Source organism: Anopheles marshallii, chromosome X, assembly GCF_943734725.1.
Source record: "Anopheles marshallii chromosome X, idAnoMarsDA_429_01, whole genome shotgun sequence".
NCBI lineage: Eukaryota > Metazoa > Arthropoda > Insecta > Diptera > Culicidae > Anopheles > Anopheles marshallii.
The window spans coordinates 5,596,636-5,607,919 of record NC_071325.1 but is presented as its reverse complement, the minus strand read 5'-3'; positions in this window follow the sequence as shown (position 1 = coordinate 5,607,919).

Below are 11,284 nucleotides of genomic sequence, written 5' to 3'. Positions count from 1 at the left end.
TCTTTTTGGCTTGTTTTTATGTGTGGTTCCCACCTTTTTTCTTATCCGGAGAATGACATTTTGTAGCAGAAAGAATGGCGATCGAGCGTGTTTCGGGGATGGTGGGGGTTGGAGGGTGTGCAACAGTAGGTATGGGTAGGGGATGGCTATACGGAAAACCACCGAAACATGTGTTTAAAGCTTATTCGATAGCGATGATGCGAGCTGGTGAAGGTAAATCGAATAAGGCTAAAGAATGTTAAGGAGAGAAAAAGAGCGAGAGACTGTGAGGGGGGAAATTGAATAGAACATATGCAATATACACCCCCTCGCGTCCCCTTTGCACTTTCTCCCCTTATTTCCATCCTTTTTTAACACTCACCCATTATCATATTCGTATTTTTTGCTTGTGTTTTTTTTTGCATTTGCTCAATATCACCCCCGGACGGCGCACAAAGTTACGCGACCTTGTTTAGCAAAATGTTTGCCTGAGTTTGCAATCTACGATCGAGTGCTCGAACGATGTAGCCTAAAACAAAAAAAAAACCCCACCAAGGAAAAAAGGGAAAGAAGGGAAGTACATAAAAAGTGTTGATGTTAGACCACCAGTGGCGTTGAAGGTGTGCAAATTTCGCCATGAAACAATACGAGCAAACCAACCCCGTTCGCTTGGTGGCTTTTGGGTGACGGGGGGTTTGGTATTCATTTCGTGCGAGGAGGTGTGAAATTTAGATGGAAGGTAAATTGAGCTTTTATTGTGCAGTGGGTAAGACATTCGGTAGGCAATAGAATCGAGTTAGTCTCGAATCGAATGGGTTGAAATGGGTTTTGCGTTGGATACGAATGAGCGCCTTTTTTTTGTAGGCGCCTAAATGTCTACTATACGGACCGGCTGGTCGTACCAAGCCGGACAGCAAACGAGTGAAGGCCTGCACCAGAGAAAGGATTTTTTAAAGTCCCATTGCTGGCGGAGCCTGGAAGTATGCAATTAGAATTACAGAATTGCCTAACCGCTGAAGTACAGAGTTCCTAAGATTCCAGAACCGATATATGAAACTCCAGTTCTCAGGGGTTGAGTGTGGTACTCAGTGGAGAGCAACTTTTTAAGGGTCACATAACGAAGGGTCACCATATAGTTGAACTGCAACAAGTTAGCTGACTTCGATAGACTTGTTCCTTATTCTGTTTCTAGCCTGATTTCTGACAGAGCACCCTTCGAACTATTTCGTATTTGTCTAGAATGCTCGGAGCATGAAACAGCGTTTCCAAAGGTAGGAACCACATAAAAGCTTCGCCTAAATGTTAGCAAAACGCCCAACAAATTCAATGCTATAATATTTGATTAAGTAATGATAGTAAAAGCCTAAATGTTGGCAAAATATTTATTCAAATGAAAATGCGACATGAAAACAGTTCTAGAATTATAAATATCCATCAAACGTCACCAATGATATTAAATAATAAAAAATAATTGTCTTCTGTAGATGTCTCTCATCGATTCATAGAACCCTTTTTCTCCGTTCGAGGAAGTACTGTGTAACATATTTTACTAGTCGTAATTGTTCTCGAAATTGTCATTTGAAATAAAGGCACGTTTACGCTGAAATAATAATTAATAAAGCATAATAAAAAAAAGGTTGCACTCTCCCCGTGTGTTCCACCAGCAAAAAAGAACGAGCAGCACGCGGTAAAAGGATACTGAAGTAAAGCCAGCATTTTAAATGAAGCGAAATGTAATGACACTGACATTCTCGCGCGACATTTCACCTTCACTACGGTGCATTTGATGTTGCCGGTTACGGTGGTGTGTTGCTTCCGTTTTCAATGTGTGTATTGTGGGATTAATTTGCGTAACGTAGAATGGAATAAAAAAAATCCCCCCAAAACCGAACAGATCAAAGGGACACAGCAACCCATTGTGTAAGCATTGTAATTAACGGAGCATTTGCTCAATATCCCATAATTAAAGCAATCGCATGATGCCACCCCCCAGCCACCCACCCACCCCGATCAACAATGTCAGCGCGGTGGGAGGCGTGTGGGTGAATAGGATGCAATGCCGGCCCGATACACGTACCGATTGGCAAATGATTAATGTGTGTGAATACGAGAGCCTTCGTGTGGTGTTGCTGGAATGGCAATGAACGTATGGTTGGCAACAGACATTCTTCGCAAAACGGCACGTACATGATTTTCCGGGCGCTTGGTTTTATCTTAAGTGGGTTCCATTATTGCCTGCCTTATTGCTTTGGTTTGGAATTTACTTTGATGGCGTTGTTCTGGAGGAGTTTGAAGTGAAATTTTCGGAACCCCTTCATTGACCCCCCCACTGTCAACGTGCAGTGTGTGCTGGGAGCAGGGTTTGAAGCTAGTCGGAATGCTTTTAAATAAAAAAACGGACATGCCACATTCGACTGTAGCTGCTCCCTCCCCTGCAGTGTAATTGGCAAACTATAAAAGTTAGATGACTCCTTCTGCGAGGCGCAACGAACATTTTATAGGTTCCAGCGAGTTGCTTTACACGCTCCGTAAATGCGCATTTACGGTTGAGATGGTGCTGCACCGGTGATGCTCTTTTAAAACGAGGTTGTACAACGCGCACCGGCCAGATAGTTACACCTCCATAAACGAGCTGTTTTATTGCCGGCAGCGATAAGGTCAACGAGATGCGGTGCACGGTTGGTGTTTTGCTTCACGTGGATAACTATCCGAGTCGTTGTTGGTGCTATTGTTTCGCGTTATCCTGGCGTGAGACGTAGCAAGCGGCTAGTTGATGCTGTCAAATGGGAAGCGTAGGAGGAACAAATTCCCCGAACAGCTCTCGCCTGCCGGCTCATCACTTTTGAAGCATTTATCGCCAAACAATGGAGGGGGTGGAAAGTATGGCTCTAAACAAAGCCCTCCTTTCTCCCCCCACTCTCCCCACGAACGGTCGAATGCATGAGTGAAGATGAATGAGCAAACATTTATGAAGCATCGACCGTCCGTACACTGGGGGGAGTTAGAGGATGGGATGGCTAGTTGCTTGAGAAAAAAAAGCCTCAGCAAACAACGGAACATCGTCTTTGGTTTGTTTCCCACCCTCCTTATCCTTTCCCTCTGCCCCACCGCCCCACCGCACACACCTTTTCAACCCGCTCCGCGCTTAAACTAAAGTGTTTGGGAAGCGTTTTACTGCGTTTTGTGCGCTGTGCGGTACCACTAGCCAAATGGACTCTCGTCCGACCTGTTCCTCTGGTGAGTCCATCAACAAAAACTCATATCTCACGCTTTCCCCCCCCCCCCTCTCCCCCTCCTTTCCACTGTGCCATCCATGCTTCATCATCATAGTCCCACCCGAAATGAAAGTTTCATTAATCTTTCTTCTTGATCGGTGGGCCGCGCAAGGGAACGGCGTCAGCTCATCGTGTTCCATTCTCTTGGAATCGGCCACTCGAGACTACCCGCTTCCTTTCGGCAGCGACGTGCGTTTTTTTTTTTCCTCTTTGGTATACATGTTCGCCACGGTCTGTGTTTGTTGTGGCGTCCAGTGTCCGTTGTTCTAGATCGTTTGCGTGTTTGTTTGTGGCTGCAAAGCCACCACTTTTGCACCGCGCCGTGCCTACATTAAGGCGCTTTTGATAGAGTTTCGCTTAAGGAGGAGCGGTTTTTTTTTCCTGTGGGTTGTAGCTCAGAATTTTCACATCTTCAACCCGGGCGCGGTGCGTATGTGCGCTGTTCGACTATCGCTTTTATAGCGCGCATTGGCCACCCGGGGGGGGGCATCCCGGGGGTTTCGATTTCGGATTTCGAACCACAACAGACACTGGCAACGGTTTAACAGTGGGTGAAAAAAGTGGCAGACAGTCTATGTAGATCGAACAAAAAAAAAACACTCACAAAACACTAACCTCAGCCCGCACGGGAGCCACAATCTCCAGAGATTAATTTGCAGTTGATTGTTGGAAGATATGCCCCCGGTTGTTGCGCTTCGGCCAAGGCTTGACGATGATGCTTTGGATTGATTACTGCTGTCCAATGGAGCATTCATGATTGTTTGCCTAGGTATGCGAGCTAGCTTTTCTGTGTCCTTTTTTTTTTCGCTGCTCTTGGTCACTTTTTTCCAACACCGCTTAGCTTCCAGTGTTGCAGTGTGCCGGCTCTCGTGGCCTCGGTTTGGTGGCACATAAAGTGAAAAAGGCTCGCAATGATCTCCGAAATCACCGATCCGGTCCACAAAATGGTTGGCAAGATAATTCACTCCCTGGTTTCCTTACCCTCCCCCACCCCCTGCCCCCACTTCCCCCCCACCCATCAGCTGGTGATTTTCCGTTTGCGAATGTATGGCCCAGAATGGCAACAACAACAACCACAAAAGACACTTTTGCCAACTTTGCCCAACGACTTTTCACGCACATTTCCCAGTCCATTTACATTGCATAAATCGAGGCGCACAAAGGGCGCAAAAGGCGCGACAGCGGGGGTAAACGCATTCGGGTAACTACTTTTACCGAGGGAAGCTGTAAACTGTTTTAAAACTTGTCCCCCCCCTTGGCTAGCCTTCCGGCCGGAGTGGTCTCGTCGGTGTGTGGGTCGGGGATGCGGGAAAGCCCCTTTTGGTGCTTCCTCATTGCCTGCCGCTCCCTTTCCATCCCGATTCCGTGCGTTTAAGCTTTTAAGCAGCACTCGGGTCGATGTCATCCATCATGCAAAAAGGGGAGCTTTCCATTATTGTGCTTTTTTGTTGCTTCGCTTGTGTTTTTCTTTGGAGTTTTTTTTTGTTGATGTTGGTGCTACTACGCCATTTTGCTTCCACATGGCAACCAGAGCAGTATAAAACAAATACACGCATACCGCACAGGATATGAGTGGGCATGTGTAACCGTATGCTGTCCACCGATTATGCAACATTGGTTATTTTTTCTGCCACCCCTGTTCCAGTGTGGGTGTGTTTTATTTAATGTTTTTGTTTTTGCTGCTTGTCGCCTGATCGCAAACCATTTGTCTCTTTGAAGTGTTTCGCGGTACAAGCAGAGAATGCCTTTAATTATTGCATTTACAACCTCGCCATCATTACACTGTGAATGGGTGCTTTTTTTTTGTTTACAGGACGCTTGCAGCATCTTGCAGCGCATTGAAAGTTTTTGAAGTAGCCTGTATGTATGCAACACGCAATACATTTTGGCATTTTTTTTTAAATGGTAGTGCTTGGGTTTTTTTTTGTTTTTCCTTACGTTTGTTGCTGTTGTGACTGGAGGGGGACATTGTGTTTGAGATGATCGATAGGTGTGGGTGTGTGTGTGTGTGTAGATTCTGTTTACTTTTTTCTAATAGAAATTTGTCACAACATTCATTGGAAGGAAGACGATATTTTGCATCCAGCAGTTTGCTTGAACTCCCGAGCGCGTGTGTCGACCATTTTTTGTTGCCCTCTTCTCACCCTTGTACCATCACCATGCGGCGCTGTGCAGCAGTAAAAGCGGATCCCATCTGCTAGCAATAAATGTATCATTTTATCTTGCACGAAGCAACTTGCACATTTGCACCAACAACCGTGTCTACTCACCCATGCCCCCCCCGCCCAAGAAATGGGTGGTGGTGGGGTAAAAAATTGTTTATCCTCTTCCATTTTAAGCATTTCCGGTGCGCGCACCCGTCCCGCAACCCTGATGGAACTGCTGCGAAAAGATGCCAGTGTGTGTCGCACCACTGTGCCACTTCCCGGTGAGATTTATCACAGAAAGTTTGCCATTTGCCATGTTTTCTTCTGGTTTTCCTTCCCTCACCCCTCACCCCTCACCCCACCATTCTTTTTAAGGTCGATAGCTAAATTTTCTCATGCCAGCCAGCAGAACGGTGGTAAACGAAGTCGCGCTTTCGCGAAAGTCAAGCCAAGACACCGATGAGCGTGTGAGCACTCACAAATCGAATGTGAGCAGGTGAAATTTTTGCGCGGCACAAACTGAGTTGAAAACTCCCTTCCCCCAACCCCCGGGCTTTTCCCCGGCCGACATCCGGCGGACGTTCATTTAGCTGTTTATTTTGTTGTTATTGTTGCTACTACACTCGCTGCTTCCGGTTATGGCATGGAAGCACTCGATTGAAACAGCGAATGCGTGGGAGCGAAACGGGCAGAAGAAATGAAGCAACAAAATGGTGGGGCGGTTTTTTTTGGCAAAACTTTAAACAAAAAAAAAATTTAATCAAGATCAACAAGCACTAAAGCAGACAGGAAGCAGGCAGTTTGCACTTGCTTTATGAAAACTTTGACCCCGCGCGTTTATGAGCTCTAGTGTTGTTTGCTTGCTTTTCTTTGTTTTTGGTGTGTTTGCCGGATTTTACCATCCTGGCTTTGCTTCCTGCTTTGACTGTTGGCTGCGCTGAGCAACACCTCACGCCGGATGTGAGTGGTTTGGAAAATTTTTAGGACAACCGACCGACATGGTCCGTACCACGCGAAATTTGACTGCTGCGAAGCACGTCGGCTGTCTGTGCCGCACAAGTGACATCGGAGGCTCCCAGATATCGGGGTTACCAGACCGGAACTTGGGCGTGGAAAGGGTTGGGCACACTACACTTCACGGCGCTACAGGCTCTAACCGGTGCCCTTGAGCCTCGAGTGGAAATGACTTTCTCCGTACCTGGCTCTTTCCCGCCTTATGCCTTCTGACTTCGACCGTACTCCAAAAACTGGAGTTGGCTCAACTGTGCTGCTGCTGCTCACCCCTGCTCCACGTCGATCCTTGTGTTATCCTCCCTTTTTCATTCTCATTCCACCCTGGAAAATGATCCTGTACTGTATGAGTACAGTCGGTATGCTGGGAAGGAACAAACTTTTCCCACTCACTTGCTTCGGGGTCTCGCGTTGGTTGCTTTTGCCGACATTGAAGTACCATTACGAGGCTGTACGTTTGCAGCGCTATATGAAGCACACCTTCACAGCCTTCCCCTCGCCGATTCCTACAACCTTTTCCCTTCCTTCACTCTGTCACAAAATTTTCAACTGCAGCATCGCGACGTGGTTTTGCTGGTGTGAGACACGGCTCAAGCCTCCGGGGCCAAGATGCAACCAGGCCGACGACAACGGCGAAAGCACATAGCCACACGGTTGCTGGTAATCAAGTTCGCAAAATAGAGGGGGCTTGTACGCGCGTGATGTGTGCCGTACCGGTGAACACGGCACATCCCGAAACATATGGTACAATGCCGAGGGACAGGGGTTTCCGGTGGTAGGTGGGTGATGTGCGCAGGATGGAAGGGCAGGAAAGGGAGTACAGGGATGTGGGTGGGGTTTTTTGTTTCTGTTTGGAATGGGAAGGAAAATCAGGAGGCCGTGTTTGTGATTTGATGCCACAAAGCCGTGTTCGAGATGTGCTCGCGTTCCCGCGCCGAACCGGTGAGCACACTGTCGACTGCAACGCACGGCGGAACGCCCGTAGTAAAGCAGGTCCCGCAAAGAGGATGGTAAAAAAAAGGGTGAAAGGGATTTATGCTTTGCTAAAACAGAGTGTGAACTCGGTTTCGAAGCGCTGTACAAATAGTTTACAGTGAGCACGAAGTTGGTCGCATTGTTCTAGATATGTTGTTTACTCAAATACTATTATCCTTAAACAAATCAAAGGAAACAATAAATGTGTCCATTTATGATTAACCTTAACGCGGAATAATTCATTATAGTTGAAAATAGTGTAAAAGTAGCATTAAAGGCAACGTAATTAATCGAAATAAGTGATAAATCTAAAAAAATGAGCGTTTGTCAAGCCGATTGCATAATTTCAGGCGCCTTTTAAAATTCCTCCTATATCTTACGGAAAGCGCCCTAAAGTATGCAACTTGTGCTACTAAACAAAGGTGAACTTATTCGTTGGAGGATGGTACACACTGTACGGTTGTTTAACCACCCTTAAAGTGCCCAATAAAATTAACAACTTTAGAGCACGGTGCCGACATCTTTTACCGTGGTGTGTGTTGAGTGGGATTAAGAAAGTATTTTTGTTTTTATTCGGTGTTCACCTTTATTTGTCCTGTTTCTTCTGTTTTTCCTACCCGTAGCTCTAATTGATCCGGTGCGCGCTCACCCGTCCGGGAAAGTCCGCTGCACGGTGAGAAATCGGAAATCAAAGAGAGCATCACGTTGCAGAAATGGCAAAATCAAACAAGAAGCTACTCGTCCTTTAATGATCGGTGCTGTGTTCAGGCGCGTAGTGCTGCACTTGTCGCTGCCGAAAAAAAAATGGAGGAGGGTAGCGGTCTGTGTGTGCTCGTCGGAACCGTGCCCAGCGCGCACCAGTTGCTGGCGAAGAAAGGGAGAAAATGAAATTAACTGCGCATCTACCCGGTGTGCCATTTCGCCGTCCATTTCAGCCATCCTGTTCGGTCGTTCGGGTGACTACCGTAGGGTGTGCAGGGCTTTCGTCTGCTTCGACCATGTACGCCCAAAGGTACAACGTGTGGAATTTTCTTGTACTCAGGATTCGATGAGTTGGTGGGGTGGAGGGGAGGCGGAGAGGGCGTGGAAGAGAGATTTTCACTTCCCATCGCACCCGGTAAATTGACACCGGTAGCACACCGTAGAAATCAATGAACATGGCCCGCAAACCGTTGTGCTAGCGGGTTCGTGTTTCTTTTTTTCCCCCCGGGTGCTTTGTTGTCGCTGTATCCTTTTTGCTTTCTATTTTTCTTTTGCCTTCTCAAATTCTTGCTCACCCCGAAAACCCTTCGCGAGTAGTGTGCGAGTTTCCGGCAAGAAGAATGCAGGCTTTCATCTTAGGCGCCACCCAGCGCCTGTCCGTCGATTAACGCTCGGCCGCACAGGACGGCGATGGTACGGTGGCAACCATTAGCTACACAAGAGCGCAATCATTACTGGGGTGGATGGCTGGAATGTGAATGCTGAAAGGGACCTGGAGAGGCCTTTTGACAGATGACAAAAAACCCATAACCACCCCCCCGCGCTTGCTCATCCGGCCGCGCTAGTGTCGAGCTGTCAGCTGCAAACAAAAGCCGACCGACCGGCCAATTTTCGTGCCAAGCGCTTTGCCTTCCTGTGCAGAGGCCACAGTCACCGGCGGCCTGTCATCTTGACGGTTTTGTCGGGGCGGCATGCGAAGCCTTGATGTAAGCGATTACCTTTGTGTGGAACCGTGGCGTGAGTATGCGGGTCGTACTCGACTTCTTTCGCTTTCTTCCGTTCGCGTGTGGAAGTACGGGGAGGGTTGCAGATTTTACAGTACTTTCCAGACTAATCTACCGAAACAGAAAGTTTGCTGCGAGTGAAGTCATGCGTTAAGCAGGTATTGTAACAATTAGTTCTTAATTATCAAATTTAAAGAAACGACTCGCATGCTGCTAGAAAACGTTATTTTGTTGGTCGTATTGCATAACTTTAGGCGTTTTGTAAATGTGTATTGTTGTTTTAAAGTAAATTTGAAAGGTTTCATACTGATGCTTGCCATACTTGGAAGTAGTGGAACACTTTCCGCTCGGGTCATTATCCGAATGTCGCCTGAAGGTATACATTACGCTTAACAAAGGAGTAATGAAAGGCGCATAAAGTAAGCTTTGCATTTAAAGCAACTTTTATCGGCAGCAGTGCGGCTTAAGGTTGACTATTACCGCTTACAACAGACGTCAAAACGCCGCTGCTCACTGTTGGCGGATGCGAACGGCACTGTAAATTCATTCCACCGACGGATACGCTTACCGGCGATAAGAGCTGCTAAGGCAACACGATCTACCCGCAGAGCCGTACCGGGAGCATCTTCTGCATTTGAATAATCTGTGAATTTTCTTAATATCAGTTAGAGTTCGCGGACGGCGCGGCGTGGGCATCGCGCAGGCACCGGAGCACCGGAAGCACCGCTTTCGCGCACCCTGTTTTTTTCCCGTGCGGAAAGTCCTTTCGGGGTAACCGTCACACCGGGACCGGGACATTCGGCTTCCACAGCAGTCGCTCGCGTCATGTCATCGAGACGGCGAATGAGTTTCGTTGCCGGGCACGTTGCGTTCTGCTTTCCGTCTGACTGTTTCGCGCAGCAACATGTCGCTCCGGGCGCGTACTCCTTCCAGCAACAAAAGCCAACATATCTGCACCTTATTATTTCGGGTGATTACTCTAGACGCTGCAACGTGTCCTTTTTGCGGGCGCGGTACTCGGTGAGGCCCGGAGTGTGTGTGTGTGTGTTTTGCCCTTCGTCAAATCTCGTGTTTCTTTTGTTGTTGTGCTTCGGTTGCGCTCGTTCGTCTTTTATTTGGCCAAACCTTTTTTTTGTTCTTCTTCCGTGTGTTATGCGGTTCAGCACATTCGCTAAATAAACTTAGACGAGGGTTTTTCCTTGGTCGGGGGGTTTTTTTTTGCACCCTCACTTCTAGCGCGCAGCGAACGAAACGCTTCACCGTTCGTACTCGACGTCAAACTCAAGCCTCGACAATTATTTCCCTCTTGCATTAGACCGAAGAGAGGAAAATGTAACCGTTCTTGACGGTGTTCCACACACTCACAAGTGGGCTGCGGGATTTGAAAGCTTCATAGTATGGCCACGAGAAAAGAATGGCCAGACCTACCCCCCTCCCGCCCATCTCCTCTTTCGTCCAAGGCCAGGGGTGTCAGTTGGGAAGCCCTTTCGCTCACGGTAGCCCAAAAATCAAAGGCCCAACTCACAGCTGGTAACGATGCGTTTCGAGAGGCAGCTTTCCAATGGTCGTTATCGTACCATTTCCTTGCCCATCGACACCCCGGTCGAATGTGACCGAATATTAGCATCGTAATGACGATGATCATTACGCTCGAATGCGCCCTGCTGTACAACTGTCCTTAGTGCTTGCACGCGCACGAGCCAAATATTAGGACTAAAAAGAGAGTGGCAGAAGTCAGAAGAACGAAACGCCCAAAAAAAAAAGTTGCCTACATTCAGGCGATATTGACTGTGACTTACAGACTGCCGATGGAGCTCCTTTTTGTGGTGGCGGTGCAGAAATAAAATAATAAAATCGCGCTTAAATTCCCGTTTTATTAACTCCCGGTGGGAGGTGTGAGCGGTGCCGTAATGGAGCAGCGCTGTTCGAGGGCTCTCGTTAGCAGTGAGCAGTCTTTTCGGTGTCGTACCAGGAAGCGGACCAATGTTTTCGTCCAGCATCCCTTGCCACGAGCCAAATGTATGTGATGATGCTGTGCAAGATGCTTCCGTTGAGTGATTCGAGGAATGATTTGTAAATATTCGATACTATTCGTACACTGTAACTAATTTGCTAAATATTCATCAGAGCGGTGGGAATGTGCGTATGGGAACGCCTAAAAATATGCAAAATCGTTATCGTCATCTTTATT